Raw genomic sequence first — 24,830 nt, 5'->3', positions numbered from 1 at the left:
GAAAGCCCTTTCAGATAGAAATGCTGCTAGTTCTGTGCGTGGTACAAGCTTATATACAAGGACAAAACGTCTAGAGTCGAACGGTTTCCCAACCAGACTTGGCTCATAATAAATTTAGGCTTTCTGATTGCGCTTCGCTCCAATATCAGTGCGCTCGAAATCCTCACAGATTCAGGTTCCTTCCACGCGGGCTACTTGAAACGCGTTTAGCCCCGGGCCGTTTGCTACGCCATCACGACGCAATCACTGAGTGCAAAGAGTTACGAAAGGTTAAAACAAAAATGCGTTCCTGCGCGCAAGATAAGAAGGAAAAAAAAGGAGAAAAAAAGCGTCTTATCCACTTTAACGGCAGAAAAAAAAAAGAAAAAATGGAAAAAAAAAGCTGTGGCGCGCGTTTAATTGGCGACACGGTGATGTCGTAATCGCGGGCGCGGTTCGAGAGACCTCGCAAAGCTGTAGCAGGCGCGAAATACCCGGCGGCTCTGTATGACGATAACTCTTTTTTGAACAGCGTTTTCGCGGCGTACGTCTCGAAAGAGGGGAGTCTGCTGGGCGCACAATGAGTACTCGGGGAAATAACGCCAAACGCACCACCAGGCGAAAAGCTCTCGAGGGAGACGGCCAGCGAGTGGTGGAAGTTGGTGTCGAAAGAACGCGTTGGGGAGAAGGAAAGGCGCAGCTGAGAGGGTTTTACGCAGGGCGGGAGCGCGCGGCGAGTTTCGAGGCTCTCTATTTTACCGCTTTGTTAAGCAAAGTTCGAACAAATCGGCCGGAAAGGCTTTGGGGACGTCGATTTTATCGACTTCCGAGCGCGGGGCAAGGAGGAGACCCTTAACGCCGGAAATGAAACGATGCTCTAAAGGCGACGGCTCTCTTTCGACAGTTGCGAGCAGCCTCTGCGACGGGGGAGATCAAACTATAAATCAGGGTTAACAATTAATGACGCCGGGAAGGCACGGCGCGAAGCGCGAGTCTATGAGGGAGAGGGAGAAAGAAAATTTGTGTTGGAGCAGACACGGTGGCGCACTGTGCTACAGAAAAAAAAAAGAAGGGTAAGCAAAGGTGGAGGCGGGAGGTGAATACGGGAACTATACGGTACCGCCCACTCCCCGTATATATAGAGAGAACTGGGCACCGGTCGGCGGCGCTTATCTTGAACGCGTGTTCCTAGGAAAGCCGAGACGGTGCACTCTCAACACCTGCTGCGGACTCTTGGGGGCACGCGAAAAGGAGCCGCGTCCATTAATCTTGCTATTAAATTGCGTTTAACTTCAACAGATGAAAAGTGTAAAGCGAAAGGAGTAGTAAGGGGGGTAGGGGAGCAAAAGAGAACAGCAGGTCGAAGCAGCAGTTTCCTTTTTCCTTTTGCCCGGGCGACAATAGAGAAAATAGTGGCGAAGAAGGGGGACATGAATAAACGTAGTCTCGCGCTCTCTCCTCGTTTTTCTTTTTATTTTTTTTTCTTTATTTTTTGGAGACCGGGAATATAAAGAGCGCAGATGATAGAGACAACGTGGTTGGCGCGAATTTGTTTCCACTATCTGGCAGCGTTATAAATGCCTTTTAATGCTTTCACCCTTGTCTCCCTTGGGAGGATAGTGAAAGGTACACTGGCGCTTGAAATTAATTACGGTGCGTAATATTGAACGGTTTAGCTATTGTTTTGTGCACGCCGCGACTGCACAAGAGGATATATTGTTCCAGCACCTCTGTCTGACAGCGTACGTCGTTTACGCTGAGATAAGCGCGCGCGAGCGAAATTATGAACGCTTTTCTTTTTTACTTCTTCACGTGGGAAACAGAACTTTCACCGCGCCCGATAGGTGCTTCAAATCCGTGCGATATCAAATATTTGCCAGAAATGGACGGTTTCCCGAAAGGCGTTGATATACCTGGACCTGAGGGGGTTGTAAGTTAACGTACTTGTAAGTAAGTGGATTGAAGTAGGGATTTGGGACGGAAATTACGACGCCGTATCTGGCTCCGTGATCTTGCTAAGATCCGTAGCTCAAGAGTTTAAACACTGTTTAAACAGCGTCTGAAAGTTTCTATATGTATGTATAAATATATATATATATATATATATATATATATATATATATATATAAGTGTGTGTGTGTGCGTGTGTGTGTGTGTGTGTGTGTGTGTGTGTGTGTGTGCGTGTGTGCGTGCGTGCGTGGTGAACAAATGGTGCGGTGTTCTTTTTTTTAGCTTTTCAACTTTAACCAATTCCTTAAAAGTGACTGTAGTTAAATATAGGCTATCATGTGCATGAATTGGTTAAATAATAGCAATGGAAGAAAAAACACCCACATTAATTGACAAATGATCTTTGTGTGGCAAACATCACCTAAAGTTTTTTTTTTCTTTTTCGTTTCTTTTTTTAAGGAATTGTACTGAAATTTATTCCCTCTCTTCTTCCTGATATGCACGATGTCTCAATTAAGGACGGTTGAGGAGTGATGTATAGAGAAACACCGTTGAGCACACTGTCAATTGATGCATGCATGATCATTCATGATCCTTTACACTCACGGGTGGTCAAACATTTAGTGGAAGGCAAGAAAAGGAATGTAACTTTTCTCGCAATTGTAATTGCCTTTTAGCGGCATGCGACCAAGAGTATTCTCTGATAGGCAACGTTCTCACAGCAACATTATACGAACACAAGGCGAGTTATGCTGTTATTTCTTCTTCTTGACGTTTCTTTTACGAAGATAATTGTTATGGGCTCATGTTCAAAATGTGCGTGCAGTCTGCACTTTTATTAAGTATTACTAAAGTGAAATAAGCAATAACAAAAGGTAAAGACAAACAAGAAGCGTAATCTCAGCCAGTTCGTACGTATTGATGTATGAATTTTCGCTGCGAAAATTCAACATAAGAGCGTAAAGCACTGTCGGCTCCCTACGCTGCATTTGAAACTCTAAATTAAAGATCAGATGCATGTTGGTCACGGCGCTTCCATGTAAAGTGCGAGTCACGGCAGAAGAAGCGAAGCGCAAATGCAGACTCGCCGTTGGCGCGAGCGGACGTAGGGAATCCCAAACGGAAGAGCAGAAGGCATCGCGAGTATAGCGGCTCGCCGTCGTCGTCGCTGTGAGAACAATAAGTGCGTGCTCGCGCGAACGAGGCCCAGCGACTCCACCCCGCACACCAAAGGGAAGTGTGGGTCCACGCCTCGACAATTACAGACAGACGAACTCCTAGTTTAAAGCATGGTTTCTAGACAAGACATCTGGTGTCTTGAGCAACCTGCGCGATCGCCGAAGCTTTCATAGCGATCTGAATGAGACACTTTTGAGTCGTTCACGTTTTCCTTCTCTACAGAAGTTGTCAGCTATCGAAGGATTAGGTGTGCCAAGAAAGATTCCTCTCTGGCACGCAGCCGTGGCTGCGTTCGTACGCGTCCGTCCCACGCCCCTCGCGCATTAACGCGTGCACGAAGTGAACAACAAAGTGCCCGCGGTGGCAAAGCGCATGCCCTTCACGTAAGTTTGCATGATCTCCAATGAAGTAGGGCCGAGCCAGCTTGTGGGGCCGAAATTCGGTGGTCAGATTAATGCAAACGCAAGCCGGTCGGGCCTAAGGAGCGTTGAGGCGAGTTCTGTCAACCCGCCTGCACGGGCTGATGGGTTTACTCGCCCAATCCGCTCGGTAAGATGCATATAAACGAGGGCGTGTCTGGTTGGGTCAGCTCGACTTCTAACTCAACCCGCTTGCGCGGAGTTTATGTAGACTAAGGTACATTTTTTTTACGGACCACAAAGCATGCCTCGGCTAATTCCGCTAAATACAAGTGGTGCAGAGGTGCGAAAAGGTGATTTAGAGGTGCCGTTATGTCAGAAGGTCCCCATTAAGCCGTGGCATGTTACTGCTGCCTGGTCCAACTCGTTGCGAAGAAACTTTGCTTGTGATTGGGCGTCCCGTTTACATTATTATTGTGCTGTATTATTACATGCATGATTGAGAGTGCCTAATGCAACGTTTGCGGTTACGACCAAAGTCAATTCGTGCACTTACACTGAGTCAATTGGACGACGGACAACGGACAAGACAGGCGACATTGGAGCCGTAGAGTCGAGCACAATGTTAACAGAAAGCTATACCAGAGCTCTCTCGCACTTCCTATAAAGACCGGACTGTGCGACTGCCTCTGAGTGTGCTGCGTACGCGTATAGCCGGTGTGTGCTCGTTACCTTTTATTTCATTTTTCATTTATTTTCCTCCCCGTTCTCCCTCTCCTTCTGTAAGGTAGCAGACCATGCAGGTTGGGCCTGGTTAATCTCGCGGACTTTCATCTTGTTTCGCTCTAAAACGGAGCTCATAATCTACATAACGGCATTCAGCTATCGCTGCTGCAGCTAGACATGACTTCAGGTATCGCTGTAGCAGTAATGTCAGTTCACTCAAGGTTGAGGATTTGCATCTTTATTGTTTCATTTAGACGAAGTTTTCTTCGTTTTTTTTTTGCATTTTCGACACCGTTACAGCAGCAAGAAAGTTCTCAGTGAGTGCGGGGTTGATTGCTTCAACATGAGATGATTTTGAAAACGTGGACGAACACGTAGCCGGTGCATTAACCGAGAACTTACTATCCCTTTGATAGTTTCCGTTATGCCATTAGGAGTTGGCGTCTCGGTCATGAAGCCGGCGCATTCTGTATCGAGCCAAATTCTCTCCGTTGGTGCTAACACCGAAGCAAGAGCGTGCAGGACAATCTTGCCAGCATGTAACCCCTGCTTCTCTCGGATAACGTGTGTTATGCTGCATCTGGTGCGAATTCCACGTAATAAAAATAACAGCCATTAGACCCAATGTATATTCTAACAAAAAAGGGGATATTATTTTCTGTGTTCTTTTAGCGTTTAGTTAGTCTTTTGGATTATTATTTGCTTTGAAAACATATATACACTTGACAGGAAAGGAAAGCGATGAGCAGGCTGGCCACCGGAAGGGGCACAATGCTTGCCCAATTAGCTCTAGGAAAAAAAAAAACATGGTGCCAAATAAATAACATTTGATCATAAGACCTACCCTATTTATTTGAACATAGGCCGAAATATTTTTTGAAGGAATGTACGAAAGCCGTGGATCCGCTTAGATTCGAGAATGTGGTCTGGTCGCAATCGTCAGGCATTTAGCATTACTTCGCGGCCACAATATACTTCGCGGCCGAACTATAGGTATTGCAGCATAACCTCAGAGATCCGGCTGCCCGATCAACGCATAGGATAAAATTCCTGCCGAAATGACAGTGCCACAGAGGCCAGCGACGTCGATTACCACAAGGAGTGAAAGTTGCACGTGCTTCGACAAGCGTCGAAGACCGTTATAAAATACGCTATTCGTTTCGCAGCTGAACGCCATTTTTCGTGGAGACTTTGAGGAGCGAGTTATATTATTTTCCGACCTTCTGAGGGAGTTTCTTTAAGCGCTTAGAACTGGAGGCGTTCACAAAAGCTTCGATCAGGTGCAAACACGAAATGGTTTTGTGGAGAACAACGTTATACGAGATAGAGGCGCATAAAATAGATATGTCGACAGTGACGAGGAAAGAATCAGCACCCTTTCTGAGAAATGTTCGGTGCCCTCAGCAGCGCCTTATCGCGCCTTGTTTCATCCGCATACGTTACCTGAGAAACCATCAACGAAACGGCACAAAACGGCACTCTTCAATTGGGAGCTTCCATTTTCACTCCTGTTGCATAAGAAGCGAGCTCTGATGAATGACGGGTGAGAATAAATTCACGAACAGGAGAAACACCTAACATATTGTAGAAGTGAAAAGGACTTCTCATAGATAGATTCGAAATTCAAGCAGACGTGACATTACGCCATACAGAAACTGCTTTGCATTTCTCCTGCTCAGGGGCCAAGAGACTAGTCTCTGGCTTCTAGAAAAAAGAAAGGAAAATAAAGGGAACTCCGCATCCGTCCTCACATTTGTGTGCCTGTCATTGCACGCTCTGCCATTTTTGTCCTATTTTGCTTGTCGGCTTTATCCTTCCGCACGAAATGAGCAGGAAGTTTCGCATCTACGAGTGGCCCAGTATGTCTTTTCTCTTGTTGCTGTTGTTATTGGCTTGAGCCAAACAGTTGAAATAGACGCGTGAATTTGTGTGGACGCTGTACCTTACTACGCATCCTGTTTGCTCTTGTATCCGTCCTTATGAAGTAAGCAGCAGGCCCCATAAAAATGAGTAAGCAGAAAAAGAGAGCAAAGAAAAAAAATGAACCAACATTTTATGGTGGCTCGTTTCACTTCTGTAGTGACGAAGAAAAAAAAACTTGCACGTACTGCGCTCATGACTGATAGAAGCGAAAGTGGTTCAACAGCAAGGTTACGAAATTTCGGCGCAGACTGCTTATGTGGATACGTTGGGTGCCTTATTTTATAAGCGTAGACTAAAGTATCAAATTTTACGCCGGAGTTGATAAGAGGCGAGGGAAAAGCTACAGCCATTCAGGAAGAAAACTGGACACAATACCACCACGCGCGATGAAGCTTAGCAATTTCTTTGCTCACCGAATGTTCTAGGCACGCTGGCACACGAAACCCTTGAGAAACAGACGTGTAGTCTATTTCATATTCGCGCTGCAACGAAAACAAACATCGCAAAGGAAATTGCCGCCAAACAGACATGACAAGGCGGGGCTTTTGGTAGCAGTTCGCAAGACAGCATGGGCCTGTAGACATATAGTGTTTTTATACAGTTAGCTTCGTTTATGTTAAGTTCGTTGGGACATGCAAACTCATTTCACGAGCTGCAATGGTCAAACTAACACATTGTTTTGAAGTTTTCAGCGACATGGAAACTATATATATATATATATATATATATATATATTGATATAGATATAAAACTTTTTTTGTTTGGCTACATAGGTCATGTGTAATACTGTTTGCTTATTGGAACCTTTGAGTTTCTTGGAAATATTATCGGTTAACCGGCTCTTAAGTATTAAAATTTCCCAACTTGCAGTAACTAATAATTATTATCATCATCGTCGTCGTCATCATCCACAACAACATACATGCAGGCTTGCACTCTGAGAAATCCGCTTAAGGTATGTATGTTCGTTGGTGCAGTATCTATTGCCATCACGGTCCCCAGTCGCCACTATGCGTTAACGTTTAGGTCTCGCACCATATAGCACCCCCATACGATCTCGGCATTGTTCTGTCCAGTTTCTCCGCCTTCATATTTACTTTGTCCTTTACTTGTCTATGAACGTCACCGTATTATCTCTTTAAGAGCACGGGCACCGACACGCCCAACTTCAGCGAAAGAATGTACCGTTGTTCTCATCTGTAGGTCTATTGTTGAGGCTCACCATCTACCTCGAATCAAGTGATGCTTGACACAAATGCTTCCGAAATGGCGAGTGTTCTTTGTACATAGAAAAAAATTAAGACCCTTCCCCTACCAGGGAACGCGAAGCTTCTCGCACCCTCAATATTGGGTGTTGCGTTCCTTGGCCTCGGGGTTTGGTGCCCTTCGTTGACGCTGGGCTTCGGTATATCGAGCTTTTAACGTGGGATCCGCTGCCTCCGAGCCTGGGCTTGGGCTGCTTTGAACTCAGGATCCGCACGGCGAGCGCGAGCCTGCTCCCGGCGACGCTGACGGCGTTTCTCATCGAAAGCGACCTGTTCCGCCGCCGACCGAACAACGCGTGGCCTTCCCATCCGTTTGCCGAGCGTGCACTGAAAAGGAGACTACCAAGTAGTTCGTTATCAGAAAGGAAAGGTTGGCGCTATGTTCCGCAGCCCTTTAGGGAGCACGGCTCAGTGCCCCAAAAAAGGGAGACCACCGACGCAACGAGCCCGAGGCCCTTCCTTCCCTTACCCTTTCCCCGGCTCCCGCCCGGTGCTGATTGGGTGCTCCCGTCACGTGTTACGGGCGCACGCCTAACATGTTTCACCAACAGTCTATCTTAGGCCCGGATTCAGAAATGCTCCTAACCTTAGACCGTTTCCCTACCTTACGCAAGGAGTCCTTCATGCTACCTAAACGTTAGGCGCCCTCAGAAGGCCATCGCGAATTCTAAAAGCTTCCTTTTACCTTCCCTGCGAAAGGAGCGCCTTACTAAAGTCCCTAGATATTTTTTTGCTTACAATCTAGGGACTTTACGCCTCACAAAAGGGAGTGGAACGTTACAGGCTTCTGGTTTTGAGATTACTTACGAAAATATGCAAAATATTTCTAATGAGTTGCCAAAGTAAACTTCCGGCGCTGTTAGAATTGCATTTCTACTTCTATACAAGGGCATAAATACCATTTCTTTCGTCAATGACGTAAAAATAGCTCAAAAATGATGCACATGGCAGGAAAGCAAGCTCAGCCTAGCAACTTTGGCTGCATCTGACAGTTCGGTTGGTCAGACACTGTAGTCAGGCGTCGCTTTCTTTTTCTTTTTGGCCTGCGTTCTGTTTCGTGCGCGTGTGTGTGTGTGTGTGTATTTGCCATGCCGGGCAAAACTTATTTCACGGAGGAAGAAAAATTGGCTGTGGCTTAGCTCAGTTATGCCTGGGTGTGCGTAGCTAGAGGTACGGTTAATCTTATTGTTTAGCTTGGTTCTCTCTACAGTTACGTCTTTTTCATTTAGCTTCGTACGTCTGAATGTTTAGGTTTGGTTGTTACCTCTCGTTAAGTTATGGTTATATTAAAGACTAGACATTATTAAATGGTAACGTATTTATTGTGAAAGTCTTCATCTTGTTGTTTCTCAATTGCCACAAAGACGGCCCGATGGTCGGTGAGGCGGGAGGATAGGGGGTTGTCGTCCAGTGACTTGAACACGTTTCGGGTGCTATCCTCATCTGAATCCACTCGCCTGGCCACTTCGTACTTACGACGCTTCTCGAGGCGTGCGGCTCATTCTTCCTCCGTCTCTTCTGTGTCGTCTACACCGGGGCTTTTAATGGGTATATAAGTACAATCTATGCACCCAGTATACCCCGGGGAATCCTCCAATGGCATAGAACCTAGTCATGACTGACCTCGCTTCACTGGCGTTTGGCAGCCGAACGTACTTGGGATACAGACGTAGGCATATCAGCTGTGTCTTATCTCAAATGCTTTGGCATATAGAGGGTTGGGATACACACACAAGGTCCCCTACAACAGTTTGCATGGCACCCGTTCCGTAAAAACGCAGTGCGATGGGGACCTTCAACAGAGCAGGTAGCGGCGCTCCTCTGTTGTCAGTGTTACAAAGCAGTTGCAGCTCTGTCAGTATGGGTGCAACAGCTCGCTTGGACTGCCCTAGATACGAAGAAGAGAGGATTGCTCTTCGGACTGCTTTGGGGCACTTAGACGACAGGTCTTTTACGGAAGAGAAGATCTTGGGCCCGTGGCCTCGTGCGTCTTCTATGTACAGGGCTACAAAGGCGCTGCTGCACTTTTTGAAGTGCACCAGCCTGTATGACCACCTGTGACGAAACTTAGCGATGAACGCTTGACTGTAAATGTGCAAGGTGTGAACTATGAACTTCTCTCTTCCTTCTCCTCTTTTAATCCCTTCTCCCCCTTCCCCAGTGCAGGGTAGCCTATACCGGGCTCAACCTGGTTAACCTCCCTGCCTTTCCCTTATGACTTTTCTCTCTTGGAAAAACGATACCGGGCTAGAAACTCCACTTCGTTGTAGTGTTCCAGTGGATAATGCCTGTCAATCACATGCCAGACTGGAGTCAACGGCGGAGGCTTGTACACAGTCCCGTAAAAAAGTTCACTTGCACGCCGAAGAAACCTTGCATAGCTTTAGAAGCTATCGACTTTGGATAAATATCGCAAGGCCGTCATTCTCGCCGCTTGCTTTTCACAGAAAAACGGAATCACAAAAGAAATGGCACAAAGCGCAGTCTGCGGAGCCAAACTGGACGTCAATACACGGCGGCTGGCTGCCGCGGCGTTGGCTGCGCACGGCACCTATCCAAGCCGAGCGTACCGCGTGCAAAGTCCTGCGGAGAAGCATACGTTCAGGTAGAGGAGCGCGGTTGGGAAGCATGAAGGTAGCATGCCGGCTTCCTAAGCGTGAGGAAGCACCAAGGAGGCCCTAACTTATTGCCCTTTAGTAAGGGACGTTCCAGAATTGACTCCAGGTCGCCTTACAGCGTGTAAGACGTCCTTAGTAAGGAAAGGAGCGTTTCAGAATCCGGGCCTTAGCCTTTCCCGCTGTTTTCCTTCACTTGCGCGAGGCGGGTTTTTTGCAGTCACACCTACAACGGCACCGACACTTGTGTGGCAATACAAGCTTCGCTTGAAAAAAGGATGCTTATTCCTAGCTTCTCAGGACCTAAATAAAGTGTTTACTACTACTACTACTATGAATAAATTTCGAAAGTGGAGGTATCGCCGAAACGAGCTCACTGATCATAGGTCAACGAAAGTCAGTAGTGGACCGACCGCCTCGCATTCTTTGCGCAAATATCGACAGACTTGTTCATAAGGGGCACAGTTACCGGCCCGAACAAACTCGCTGTTGCCAAAGTACGCTATTATTATATATACTTGCAGGAACGTTGTAAAACTGACGCCGTCTTCGTTGTGCGAAGCTCGGCCTTACCTTCGATTTCCAGTGCAGTCTTCGGCACCGAACCGTAACGTAGGCGACGCTGTCAAATCGTTGCACAAGCTGCTGGCCGTTAACACGGTCTCTCCTCAGAGTTACCTCACAAAAGGGCGGCGTGTGTTAGTAGAGACTCTTTATAAGCCACGTGCGCACTTCCCACCTGCGCGCGTGGCCCACAGGTTGAGGCCACCACTCATACGTGGCGCCCGCTTTATAAAGCACACTCTCTCGGTGTTCTGTGTTCGCTAAAGGGAAGACTCTATTCTACCTGACATTTCTGCGCGAAACTGAAACGAAATATTCGTTTAAGACTGTTCCGTAAGTTTTGCACTCGCATCGTGCAATATCGGCTTACATCGCTACTACAGTAAGCTAGCCTATGTGCATAGTAAATATTATTTGCTTCTCTGCGAAGCTTCTGTGCCAAAAAAAAAAAAAGAAGTCGCGTTTCCTAATCAGATGAGCGCGTTACCCACACAACATTCAGCACCTGCGTCCTTAGTATGCATTCGTGTGCATGCGTGGGCGTGCGAGTAACAAGGGGCGGCTCTATCGCTAACAGTTGCGAAGTCACGAAGTTAAACAGGTTAGTTCCGGCACTACATTTAATATTTTTTCCCCGTTATTTACTATAGTCAGTGAAAGTACACCAATAGCATGCAGGCGTTGTCATCGTGTACATGCGAGACGGAACACAGCTTTTTCTGAAGCATTCACCGTCGAAAATTGCCCCTCACTTTGCCCACGCCCTTTAACCCCCTTTGCGAAGGCTGTACACAGCGCTAATTGGTTTCTGTCGGCTTTGTGTAAGTAAGCTGCTTGAACCGGAAAAAAAAGAAAGGAAAAAGTCTGACGTGCAAAGTTATCGTATGGTTTTACTACGTTTTCTTCTGAGTTTTCGTTTTGCCAGTACCATGTTATGTAAAGAAAAACATGAAAAAAAAAATCCAACCGCCCTGAGAACTTTCCTAGAAAAAAGCAATACATAGGGATGACTGTATGCAAATAAGTATGGGTAAGAAAGATAGTTAAAATAAAGAGATACGGAGATAAGGGAGAGAGCGGGAAACCACATAACAACGACACAAATGTTCTTGCGGAATATTTTCACCCGTCAGCTGCCCCATCGGAGAGATGCGTAATGGCGGGATGGAGAGATTGGCAAGAGCGAAAATTATCAGACGCCGGCTAACGAGATTTGCTTCGCAGTGTGAACGCTCCGGATGGCCTCCTCACTGGGCCCGCGGGGTTTGTAAATCGCGTCGCGACTATCAGCGTGATAACGGAACGAAATAAGCAAACAGCGCGGCTGTCAGTCTTTCTTTCTTTTTTTTCGATACACGAATAATATGAGGAGCATAATTTATGATGTGCAGACGTTTCCATCCGAAGATGAAATAAATAGAAGTACATGCTTATGAATGCGAAACCCCCCTCCCTGGGTCACACATGCATCAGCTATTCCTAACACTGCTGAGGCTGTCGACGGCAAAAAAAAAAAAAAAAAAAAAAACGAAGATAAAATAAAAGCGACACTAACGAAAGCCGTTCCCCGTCTCCTCGTCGTCGTTGTGTGCTAGAGGCCTGATCAAAGCGTCCAAGAATTCACTGGTTCTCTTCGATCGCATCGTTGCGGCGGCCATTCTCAGGAAATTTAATTAGGAGCGGCCGATATGGCGCGTTCCCGGGGTAAGCCCTTCGCTGCTCTGTATTTCGCACGCGGTCGCGCGTCGAACTATCCGCTTTTTGGCTGCACTCTCTCTCTCTCTTTTGCTGCTGCTGCTGCTGCTGCTATTTCTACCGCGCGCCCCCGCGGTTTTTATGGCGGTCTTGATTCAGGGTCCTGTCTTTTTTCTTTTCCTGTTATTTTCCGTTGCAGCTCACGCTCGGGCTAAGCTGTTAAAGCGCCATTTTCAATGTGTGTACGTGCTCTGGCCACCGAAGCCCTTCGGGGCGGCCGAATGCTCTCTCGATTCAATTAGCCAAATGGGCGTGCTGCTTCGGCACGCGGGGAACTCCGGCGCTATGCGCGCACTCGCTGCTCGGTCAGGCTGACGAACTCGATCGCTTGGCGCTGCGGACCTCCGCGGGGCGCCATCATTCCATGGTAGCGACCGTGTCAACGGCGGCGTTCCGTCGAATGCCGTCCCCACGCCCGTGGTTCATCTGATCGTTGTCAGCCGAGACGAGCTCGGATCGGCGCGTGAGCTGCGTTGCATCATTCCTGCGAATGCATGCAACGCACTTGATCAGCGCAGATCAATTTTTTTTCTTCATATAATGGCCCCGCTTCGTTCTTCCCAAGCCCGACTGCCCTTCTACTGCAGGTTGTGTGCCGTAGTAATAAATCACTATCTGTTTAAAAATCGGTCATTGTCGACATGTAGTCACCGCTGTTTGTCACGCGTGCGAAGTATGCGAAGACTAGGGCCACACATTCGCGTTCGCATGCGCTTCAATACGTGTATCGAACTACTCCGTCCTTAACGACTACGTTGAAGATAGGTTGAAATATAAAATATACAATACGAAGTGTTCTAGTACAGCAAGGCTGCAAAAACATTGCTGAGGTTCTGCATTGTGGACATGCCCAGGCAGCTCAGAACATGTTATCCACTATCATGTGTTAATATCCCGTCTATCAGCAGCACAAATTGTCGTTGTAAAGATAATGAACCGCTTTGTGTTGTTATAACCTTTTTTTCTATTGCCCGCAGTCATGATTACGCTGATATTTGGAACAATTCCAAAGTATTGTGTTTGGTTTTCTAATAAGCAATACCTAATTAGTGCCCGCATGTGTGAAAAGATATAGGGAGAGAGATAAGGAAATGCAACGACCTATAAAGATTGAAATAAGATGGAAATGGAAGAGAAATAAAACGGTTGGTTGGATGGGAGCCTGATATGGGCACGCTTATGAATACGTGCGCTAAGGAGACGTAGTTTCTGATAGGCTCTGGATACCAATAAAACGTGGTGCAGTTCTTTTCAAAATTGCAATGTACATATGCAGATGGTCGGTCGAAATCCGGCTTCCAGGACGATTCTGACAGCGGACGTCTGCCTTAAAACAGCGCAGTGGAAAGCGCTTCTCTTGGCACAAAAATCCCTCCACCGTCGCTGATGAGATGCGTCATCGTGTCATGGTTGACACGTGATTCTCATGGAGCATCCTTAGTCATGCGAATTCGAAAAGTGTATATGCGTTGGTAAATAAAACACCGAGCTAGTGACGGCAAAAAAGAGTTGGTTGCTGCAGTTGCTGTCGGCTATGCAAAGATGTTTTATCAACAAACTACGCTAAGTAGATGATGAAAAATTAACAACGATCAAATCTGAGCCCAAGTCGTACGTGTCCTTCAGCGACAAGCTTGTATGTAATTTCTTCCTCTTGGGCGCAATATAACCCGGATTGTTCCAGACTAAGTCCTCTCTAGAATCTCACGAAACAGTCGAACTACTCTTTCCTGCCACGCAAAAGACAGATGTGAGGGACACAATCATGCGACAAACTTAGTGGCGCCGCGTTCGAAATAAGAATCACGATACATCGCAGGCACAGTCATTCGCGCTAGATGAGCGGCGCGGTAAGTGAGAAGCACGAACGGAAGAACAAGACGCCACTTTCATTTTCTCCGAGACAATGCCGGTTCTCTGGTGTTCGTGCACTTTTTAGTCTACGCTAAGGCTTTGCGAAGTGACAGTGATAGATGAGCTACTCTGTTAGCCTCGGAGTGGTAGAGCCCCTCCACAGACACGCGAGGAGTAGCGTCCGTCGGCGCTAAGCAGCAAAAGCACGGCCAAACGAACCTACATGGTTGGTAATCACGTGCACAGAATTCACAATCTCGTTCTGTTTCTTGCTGCACCCACTGGGTTTGCAGGAGTCTCCTAGAATATACTCACACTGACTCGGTGCTCTTGCTCTCATTTTGCTTGCACGGCTTATGAGTTTCCGCCAAGCTAGCTCAGTAAAACTTTATTGTTCCGCGGTTCCGCGTTTGCATCGTCTTCATCGAGAACGACAGAAATAAGTGCTTGGCCTGCTGTCATTGGAGAACAAGGAGCGTTCCGCGACTAGTTATGAATAAAGGGCGTTGCAGAATAAAGTGTTCTTTAAAAAAAATTTCTACCTTAGTCGACAAGGCGCGCTGCTACGGGGTTGTCTGCGGTTGGTCGACGTAGTGCGGTGGCTGAGCTACCATGGCATGCTGCTACTGAGCAGAAAGTTTCAGGTTGGAACACCACTCGGAAACCGCATTCCAACTTTGGTATATACTCTTAAAAACGTGTTCACCCTTGGGGCCTTATGTTGTCCCAGAGCAATAATCGACACCTGTCTTATTCGCCTTTTCTTTCTTGAAAACTCTGAGCTCGCTACTTTCCTGTCAAGAAAGCTATGTCACGCTGAAAACGTGCTTGCCGTTCGTGACCTGGGAGTACCGAGCGCGCAGCGTTAAAGAAAGGAAAGGCACGCAAGACATGTGACGATTTTCGTTGTAGGACAAGGTAAGCCCCACACGGTGCAAACTTTTCTTAGAGCGTAGAATGAAATAGGGTTCGTGCACTCCCATTCAGGTGTACGTCAAAGAACACCCGACGGCCGAAATAGGGCCACCCATTTTTGTGCTGCATTTGCCACGGTCTAGATACAACGATGCGGTGTAATGCGCCATCATATGTGGTCTTTCCGACCCAGAACGCCGATTCTATTGAAGTGCATGCAAAAGCCGCGAATAGGTTTGAATATTACAAAGGGAATCAGCAATGCACCCCTTCAGGAAATATTATTACTGACTTTCTCGTGCCCGTAACCACAGCGTCACCTTGAATACGTGAAGAGGTCTTGTCCACCGTCTTCTCCATAATAGTCAGCTTCGCCACAGTAAAAGTCCTTTAGCGGCACTATTCGGTTACAGGGGCGATAGACGGCTTGCATATTAGAGAAAAATCTGCTTGTGTGCGTGCGCGCGTGTGTGTGTGAGAGAGAGAGAGAGAGATGTTACATTTCTAAACAACATGGGTCGCTTAACAGCGCTGTATAAGCACAGCCCAGAGATGTGTTCCTTCTATCGGCAGCAGAATTTTATGATTTTGTTGCCCATACATTTCGCTATATCGCCGCGCGTTGATTGCCTAGTTTTTTTCCCCACTTTATTTCATACGCGTGCAGTTTTACTCAGATTTGGCGATAGAAGGTGGCCAGTTTCCCGCACTTTCTACCGCTGCTTAACTGACATCAGTCAGACACACACTGCGTGACGTTATAGCTGAGGTGGTTCAAGATGCTGTGCTTTCGGCGCAGAGTCGATTATGCATTTGTATGTACTGTTGCTGCTTACGACAGCGAACCGACTGCTTAATCCTGAAGAATAACTCGGTTTAAGTATATATCACCCCGGAAGAAGCCACTAAATGTTTCGTTTACACTCGGCACTTGTTATTTGTTTTAGTGGCGTGTTTACAGGTCGGCAATGAAGTGCATTAACTTTAAATTTATGCTCTTCAGCCTCTGGGCCTGAACATATCTTGCTCGCTGCCTCTGTGACCAACGTTGTGCAAAAAAGAAAAAGAAATTAAAAAGTCGAATGGATGAATAATAATATTAAGCTTTTAAAAAGTGTTACAATATTTTGTTTCGGTTTTGCTATATGACAGAACAGAGAGAGACATAAGAAATGGGGAAAGGCAGAGAGGTCAATCAGAACGAAAAATCCGGTTTTCTACCCTATACTGCGGAAGGGGGTAGCGGTAGGTAGAAAGATAAGAAAGTAGAGAGAGGGAGAGAGACAGGGAGCACAGACACACATTGACAGCCGGTCACTATCATCGCAGACTACATACAGCACAGAATCACGTGCAGAATGAAATTTTAGGGCCACCGAGGGGTATGCGAGGCACGCATTTCCTGAGGCGTCCATTAAGTCGATGAAAACGGCACCCGCATAAGCACCCACCTGTTAGTCGCCGGCTCCTGGGGCGGTGAAACACTCAAGTTTGACAAGAGTTGAAGATTCGTGCGAAAATGGCACATTCGCTATATTTGTTTATTTATTAATCCTTTGACGAAACGGTCAATTGGTCGAAAATGACTGTGCCGCACGCAGATAGCGCATACTCTGACCAGTGTCCTGCGCTGAGTCAATTTGGAGGCATCAGTCATATCTGCAAGGAGTGCGCAAGTTGTTGCTGAAGGAAACGAAAAACAAACACAAGGAAAGAAAGCGGGTGCGTTGCGTGAAATAATTTTTCGTGTGTTTCTAAGTCTTCCCTCAGTTGTTGTGGTAATATAATCGGGTAAGTGCTCAGTTCAGGCACCAGCGTCCCAACATGTATTACAGCAACAGTATGCATTTTCAACATTTGCCTAAAAAAATGTTTCAGACATCTTCAAGGTCATTTCCTTCAAACACAGGTATAATCTGATGTATGATGTATTTTGACAAACTACAAGTCGACTCTTCAATGGTTGTGTCAAGTTTACTTGCATGATCCAAACAAAATGATGAGTTATCAGATTTAAGGAAGAATAGCTAAACATCTGTATTGCCAAAGCGTTAAACGAAGCTGCAATGAATTCCTCGTCATGTGAGAGAGAGAAAATCAAGAGATGAAAGGCAGAGAGGTTAACCAGATCAACTGTCCGGCTAGCTACTATGTAATGGTGGATGGGCTAGGGCAGAAAATGCGTGTAGAAAAAAGAAAATGTATTACAGGAAATCTGTCCGCACAAATGCAACAAAGGCAATTAACAAAGAACGCAGTTTTTTTTATCAGTTCCTGTGCATTAAAAAAAAAACGCTAGTGCTTTTAGAGCAACTTCGTCTGACGTCGGCTGGGTCCAGGGTCCAACAATTTTATTTTCGGAAAGGGAACGGTTGTCAAGCTTCTCGAGCATGGTGCATAGGTTGATGCAGAGTGCTTTTGAGGTGATTTTAGGCTACTTCATGCACCTTCCTGGGTCTCACGGCCAGTCATTCTATCTGTCTACGTCTCTGACCATTTTCCCGATAACTTTGGTCACTGGGTAGTCCACGGTTTAATGAATAGCGCACAGAAGGTGCGCAATTGTATCTTTGCACTCACAAACCATACATTCTGAACTTCTGGCCATTCCGATGAAGGAGGAGTGTGGCATCCGTGAATGCTATGCCCGGCCAAAGTGGTGGGTGAGATTTACCTCCCGTCGTGCGGAGCCATGCGGAAGTCAGAGCTTTAAATGTTGACCCAGGGGACCGAGGCGCTTGGCTTTAAAGTCCGCCGAATTCAATTGGGCCAATGTAATCTCGCGTGCCAGCGCACGCAGCTTTCCCGCTGCATCCGCTCTTGACATCGTGATAGCAACGCAGTCAACACCATTGTGGGCAGATCAAGCGGCTGCATCTTGCTTGGTCACTTTCAACAACACCACAAGGTAGCCATTGAAAAACGGTGTCAACTGCCGGATGGAAAATTTCTTTTGTGTCCGTGTCAAGCTTTTCGTGGGGTCCATGGCGTAATATAGTAAGTGAACTCTAGAATGGGGGCTGCCTTGCAGTCGCAGATGATGGACAATTTCTTGGGCGTTTCCTGATTAAATCAATTCTGGGGTTTTACGTGCCAAAACCACGATCTGATAATGAGGCACGCCTTAGTGGGGACTCCGGATTAATGTTGACCTCCGGATTAATTTAACGTGCCCCCAACGCAAGGTACACGGGCGTTTTTGGATTTCGCCCCCATCGAAATGCGGCCGCCGCGGCCGGGATTTAATTCCCGCGACCTAGTGCTTAGCAGCGCAACATCATAGCCGCTAAGCCACCGCGTTGGGTATGTGTTTCTTGATTGATAAATTGAAGTGCCGCAAGCGGGGCTGCAAGTTCGGCGGCCGTAGGTGATGTCAAATGTGATGTTCTAAATCGTTCCTGAATAAATTCAGCTGGGACGAACACTGCAGCTGCTAACTAGGTCGCATTACCGATCAATCAGTGTAAAAATGTCAGCGTTCACTGGGGACTTCGTGCAGTAGTAACAATGTTGCCTGCTTCAACGCTTCTCACGATAGTTGTTCCTCCTTTATGCCTGGAATGATAAGGCATACTCGAAGGGAATGTTGGTACCGCAATGAAAACGAAGGCCGTGCTGCAGGGAATGTAATTCGATAGTAACGATACGCGGTGAGCAGTAAGAAAACGGTTAAAACTCATATGGCGGCCTAGCTGGTAAGCAAGCAAGATGATGATGAGGTATCCTTGCAATATGTCGAATATGCACTCTTAGAGAGTCGACCGCAATATACAGCCACCGTCACACTTAGGCCGAACACGCCTTAAACGTGTTTTTTTATTTTACTGCAGGGGGTGCTAGGGATTTCTGGATGGTTTAATTGCCTTGAATTTTCTAGCTTAATGAGTTTTTTTTTTCAAAACAGTTAATGTTTGCTCCTTACAAACAGTGTTTCTCCAAGTTAAACAACTAGCAATTTGTCTGCTCTGTTCATATTAAGTCTGTGGGTGGCTGTACTGCCGCCGTACCACTTAACCTGTAGGCGGTAGCGAGAGGCCCACGTGTTCGTCAGTGCCATGAAGCGGCACCGGCTGCAATCGAGACGAATCCTCTGGAAGTAGTTGCTTGCCCATGGTAGCGTATAATTTCTTTACGCGTGTAAATTAGACTAACCTGCACTTTTCTGAAGCTAGTTCTAGGAATATTGCTTGTGCAGGTAAGAAGATGTTTGGGTGTCTGCCTTCTGCAGTTCCATTCATATCTTCAGACGTGTCAAGCCGGACGCCCAGATTCAGACATCATCTGCTAGATTGATATCTAGACTAGAGCACTGCACGGGCCGATTTTTTCAGCCCTGACCCACCTGGGCCCGTTTTTACGTTGGGCAACCCGCCCAAGCCCGACCAAAAGTTTTATGGCGAGACCCGGGCCTGGTCCGGGCCCGGAAATAATCTACGTTACCCGCCCGGCCCGGCCCGCCACCCCTTCACTTTAGGCCCGAACCCGGCCCGAGACCAAAAAAGATCACCAAGCGGCATTAAAAAAATAAAATAAACAAGAGAATGAAAGAAATTTATTCTTAAAGCATAAATACACGCCATATGCAATTATGAACACCATTTGATCGGTCTGAACGCAAATACCAGCGCACGCGAAGTAGTATGAATGACCCTGCCAAGCAGTATCGCCAGCAGTCTTTACCAGCGCGACCTTGATGCGGCTCAATCCACTTCTATCGCAGCGCCTCCACAGTATTTTTCCACGTCGGGCGCCTCACTGCAAAGCATGCACCGCCCCAGCCGCTCGTCCCACTCAACCGTATTCTGGTACACTATAGCCGAAGCGCAGCCACGACTTGGTCGTGAGCGCATGGATGGAGTAAATGGAGAAAGAAAGCTTCTCGTGCCTCCATGGTGCAGCGTAATGCGCTCCTGCTTGGCGGCCGGTTGAGAACATGCGTAAAATCATGGATGGACGCAGTGCCATATTTCAGCCGCGTGACGAATTATCTTACCAGTCATCGTTTTACCAATTCGCCTTTGAAGAATCAACAAGTCACGAACGCGCTTGCACCGCGCTGAGAGCATTAATTACATTGGTTTCGGTAAGGAATACAATGGCATCCTTTGGTTTGAGGCGACTTCGGACTTTCTGGACTTTTACACTGTGTTCAAACAGCGCAAAATACGACGGAAGAAAAGGGAAGTACAGAGGAGTACCACAGCTAGCTTCCAGCTGCGCCGGGGCAACAGGTTTTTCCGAGTCGAGATGCGCGAGGATAACTTGCTGCACATTACATGCACACCACCAGAAAGTCCGAGCCCGGCCCGGGCCCGCGTCAAAATGCCCGAGCCTGGCCCGGGCCCGGGTCAAAAGCACATGCCGCGCCCGAGCCCGGCCCGAGCCCGAGCCAGGCCCAAGCCCGTGATAAAACTGCCCTACCCGGCCCGGGCTTTCGGGTAAGCTCGAGCCCGTGCAGTGCTCTAATCTAGACTGTCCTTGACAATGGTCCAAGGCTTACAACGGCTTCGTTGACGTATTGTACGAAACGCATATATGTTGACTACTGGTTCGAGATGCACATAATTCCGCTCCTGTCGCGCTCACGCTCTTTACGAGGGTTGATGCTACAATTCCAAGAAAAAATATTATGGCGATCCAACGCACATATTGGAATCTATGGGAAGCATAGGTGTCGCGAAGTTGTTAATCAAATGACTATAAGCTTGGCCCGTTTCATTCCTGCGTCTTTTCCATAAAGGAAACTGGTGCGCGCGCCTGCGCTCTCGCACACCCATGCAACGCAATGTGACACACACGGCGATCTACTCAAATAGGTAATTGGCGTTAGCACGATAGAACTATACGTTCGATTGTGGCCTAATTGTTAGAACATCGGGCCGCTGTGCTGCGGGACCGAGATTCCATTCCACCAATTGGCGCGTTACTCAATCATTTCCTTTAAGCGTGATGAGCTATTCGGCGAGACAGCTGCAGCACCCAGCAGCCAGGGTCAGGAAAGTCCGCGAAGGAGTTCGCAAAGAAACTTTCGCTTTAAAACAATCATGCGAGCCTATAAATCAATTTTCTCAATTGGATGTCAATTCCATGAACACTCGTTTGAATAATGTTGACCCACATCTGCAGTTTCCCATCTCTGCTTGTGCTGGCCGTGACATAGACTTTCCGATCGTTTGTCTCAAGTTTGAATTGGAGCATATAAGTAGCTTCTGGTATTCGTATGCGTCGTTCAGCTAAGCCTTGTTGCATGTGCGGTCATTCATGCGATAGAACACTTTCTCATAAGCTCTTTAAAATTGAGCAGCAAAGATGCGCTTTGAGAGGTCAGCGTTGAATTGCCTTGATTATCGTCCTTATCAGTGCAGAAAAGTTGCTTAATTGGGCCAAGAAGCAGACTCATTTGCAGGGACCCGCTCTAATAGCCGTAATAACTTTTTTTTGAACAAAATTTATATTGTACGTACGCGAATTCATTACCGTTGAGCATGGTTTTGGGTTTTTTCAGAAATTATTTATTTTGTACTATTGGATTGCCCTAATTGATTTATTTGGGTCCAATAGCAGAAACTGCTGAAGATGACAATTTGTTGCCCTTTCTTATATTGACTGTTTTCAAAAAGTGTTTTATTGCCGGAACACTTTTCGCATCACCTCATGTTATCACTTTTGTTCAATAAATAAGGTAATGTTTGTTGAGAAGCCGGCAATCTAATAGTTGCCAACATTTGCAATTTCACCTCAATAAGTAAGTAAGTAAGTAAGTAAATAAATAAATAAATAAATAAATAAATAAATAAATAAATAAAACTGTATTGAGCCCACCAAAGAATCTTACTATAATTTGTTCTCTTGACTTCATTCTTTTAATATGAGTGAAAGTTTGTGTCAGTGACCCAAACTTTACACAGTACTAGACTGTGTATTGAGCGAATCATGATGAAAGAAAAGTAAATGCCACGGGCTTTGTGATGCTGAAGGCGCAAGGCGAAATTGCGTAGCACTGTGGCGACAAGTTGTTTTCTTACCTCGATTGTTTTTCACTAATTACACGACAGAGATCGTTTTCTGTTTTCAACGTAATGCGCCCCAAATTCAGCACGCGTGCCCGGCAAACTGTGATGTTTTGAGGATCCATAAAACTTCACTGATGTGCTACTCAATGTAGAAAATTCGCTTCGACGACTGTACAAGCACCTGTGCAGAACACAGACATCCGAATGTTAACGTAAACTTTTTCGCGGTTGTAGCCTGAACCGATGTTCATAGCGCTACAAGGGCTACTTTGCTAGTGCGGTTACAGTATGCGGTGTTAGTGACCGACCGTGATTGTATATCTGTGCTCCCTTTCTTTCTCTGTATCTTTACTTTCCTATCACTTTACCTCCCCTTCCCCTCTCTCTCCAGCATAGGGTAGCAAACCGAATCTTCCCCTCTGGTTAACCTGCCAGCCTTACCCCTTTCTTCTGTCTCTCTTTTCGCACGAGGTAAATCGTATAGCGATACGACCGTCTGTAATATTAATAGCGCAAGCCCACCTGTTACTGTGTACAAAGTTCAGAATGTGACTCCTTTTATTTTATATTTACACATAACGCTTAAACTATCGCCGGTGCTGATATTGTTTTTCTGTTTATCTCTTCCTCCTTATTTTTCTTCCTCAGCCAAGTGCTTTGCAAGGAACACAATTCAAATGAAATTGCCATGCCGAAAACGTGAAGACTATATAGTAATCGTCATGAGATAGTTCTGCATATGGCCATGAGTGAGGGCCATTCTTTTGCCGAGTCCCAATGGACGCAGTCCTGGCAGGGTCGTTAATGTCGGCTTTCGAAAGGGAAGCCCTTTAAAGGGCAATTGCATTTACATTCGTCCGAAACGTGCACATTAAGAACGCGCGTTCCTTTTTTATCCAAGCCTTTTTGCGACACAAGCTGTCAAAGCAATAGAGCAAGTGCGTTCATAAGTGCCTTTTATTTTTTTGCCATCTCCTCGCTACTTCATCGTGCATGTGCTGCGTTGCGACAAACTCTCGCTTTCTAACGAGAATATTTGTATCGAAGCATAGCTGTTGCGCTCGTTACAAGGCTGCGAGGTCGTTGCAAAAGCTGACAGCAGATCACACTCCGTGAACATGTGCTGGAGTAAATCTCCTAAGGGACAGACAGTTCGACAGTCGAAACGCGCATTTAATGTCGTCTCGGGCTCTCCGAAGAACGAACGCCTGGTGCGGGGAAAATTGGCTTTCCTTTTTATAAGCATGTTTTGACAACATGTGCCAGCGCATTTCTCAGATGTAGTTTCTGTCTCTCATCTTTTCTTTCCTTCTTTTTTCTTTTTCGTTTTTTGCCTATTTCGGCGACTTGGAAATTTACCTGAGTGTGCCGCTGGCAAGACCATGTCACGGCATTCGAGCCTCTCTCACAGAAACCAGAAGGTCCTCTGAGTGACGGGAAATTGTCAGCTGGGTTAAAAGCGATAGCCATGAATGACAAACGACGTGCGAATACCAACCGTGTGTGTCTAGCTCAGCGCGTGTGTCTAGCTGCACTAATCGCCGCATAAGCACTTTTCCAAGAGGCACACTTTCCTCTTCCGTGCTAATGGAGCTTATCTGTAAAAAAAATTAATTACTGCTGAAAATTTGGCTTTCTCGCTTTAGTCAATTATTATTCTTTCAAACGTTGTACTTCAGTGAAGGAGCTCTTCTACCGAGCTCTCCCATGTGCCGGCCTTAACGCGATCTGATCGGAGGCGTGACTTGTGTTCGTGCGACCTTCTCAAACAGCCAAGAATGAGTGTGCTGAACTTGTTGAACGCATCGCTAACATGGAATTTTTTACTAGTATTGGCTCGGGGGTAAAAATTTCACCGACGGTTTATTTATACATCACGTGATCTACAGCCTAAAGCGAGAAAGAACGTTGTTTTTGTGAGTTAGTAAAGCATAATTTTCACGGACAATTGAGAGCACCTTCTTTCTCATCAAAAAGAACTGTCAGATGGCCACACATGGAGAACGCGAACAGAGAGAAAAAATGAAGCGCATATGTCATGTTCGCATTTTTTCTCCATTGTCGCTTCCTGGCCTTAAATCAATGATTTCCTTGCTTATCTGCTCCGGGTTCGGCGTGCATGTCGTGTGTGTCGCCAAGTAAACTGAGTCAGTCCAGGAGATGGTGTAATAGTGAACATGGCCGATTCCGGAGGCTGCGTAATAAAATGTGTTGACTTGGTAGGCAAAATCCTCTCACCAATGCACATATATGTCCTCGAGAGGGTTTTAATGTGGTTTGTAACGTGGATCGACTCAGAAGGCAAGTGCAATCAGACGCGCAGGTTGGCTACTGTCGGGCAGGTGTAGCATTGGTACCTAGCGTCCTTTGCCTTTTTTTTTCCGGTTTGATGTCGCTGCCTCGCCGAGTCGACGCGGTGGGGGGTCCGTCACACAGTCGAGGAGCTGCGAAGGAAAACGAGATGACCAGGTGTGGCCTCGTTAGCGTGAAGGATTTCATATGCCACAAATGGTACTCGTATAAGTTCAGCGCTACCCTAAAAAAACTTGCCGATATTTCAATTGGGAGATGCAGTTGATCATCCAATGTGAAGCAATGGAGATTGTTCAAACGCCGTTCAAGAACTAACAAAAATTCAATTCATTATCGTGTGTTGCTTAAAAACAAGCAATGTCATCAAATGCATGACATCGACATAGCTTCTACATAACGTAAAATTGTATCTGCATTAAT

Source organism: Dermacentor silvarum, chromosome 1, assembly GCF_013339745.2.
Source record: "Dermacentor silvarum isolate Dsil-2018 chromosome 1, BIME_Dsil_1.4, whole genome shotgun sequence".
Classification (NCBI taxonomy): Eukaryota; Metazoa; Arthropoda; class Arachnida; order Ixodida; family Ixodidae; genus Dermacentor; species Dermacentor silvarum.
This window is presented reverse-complemented; position numbering follows the sequence as displayed.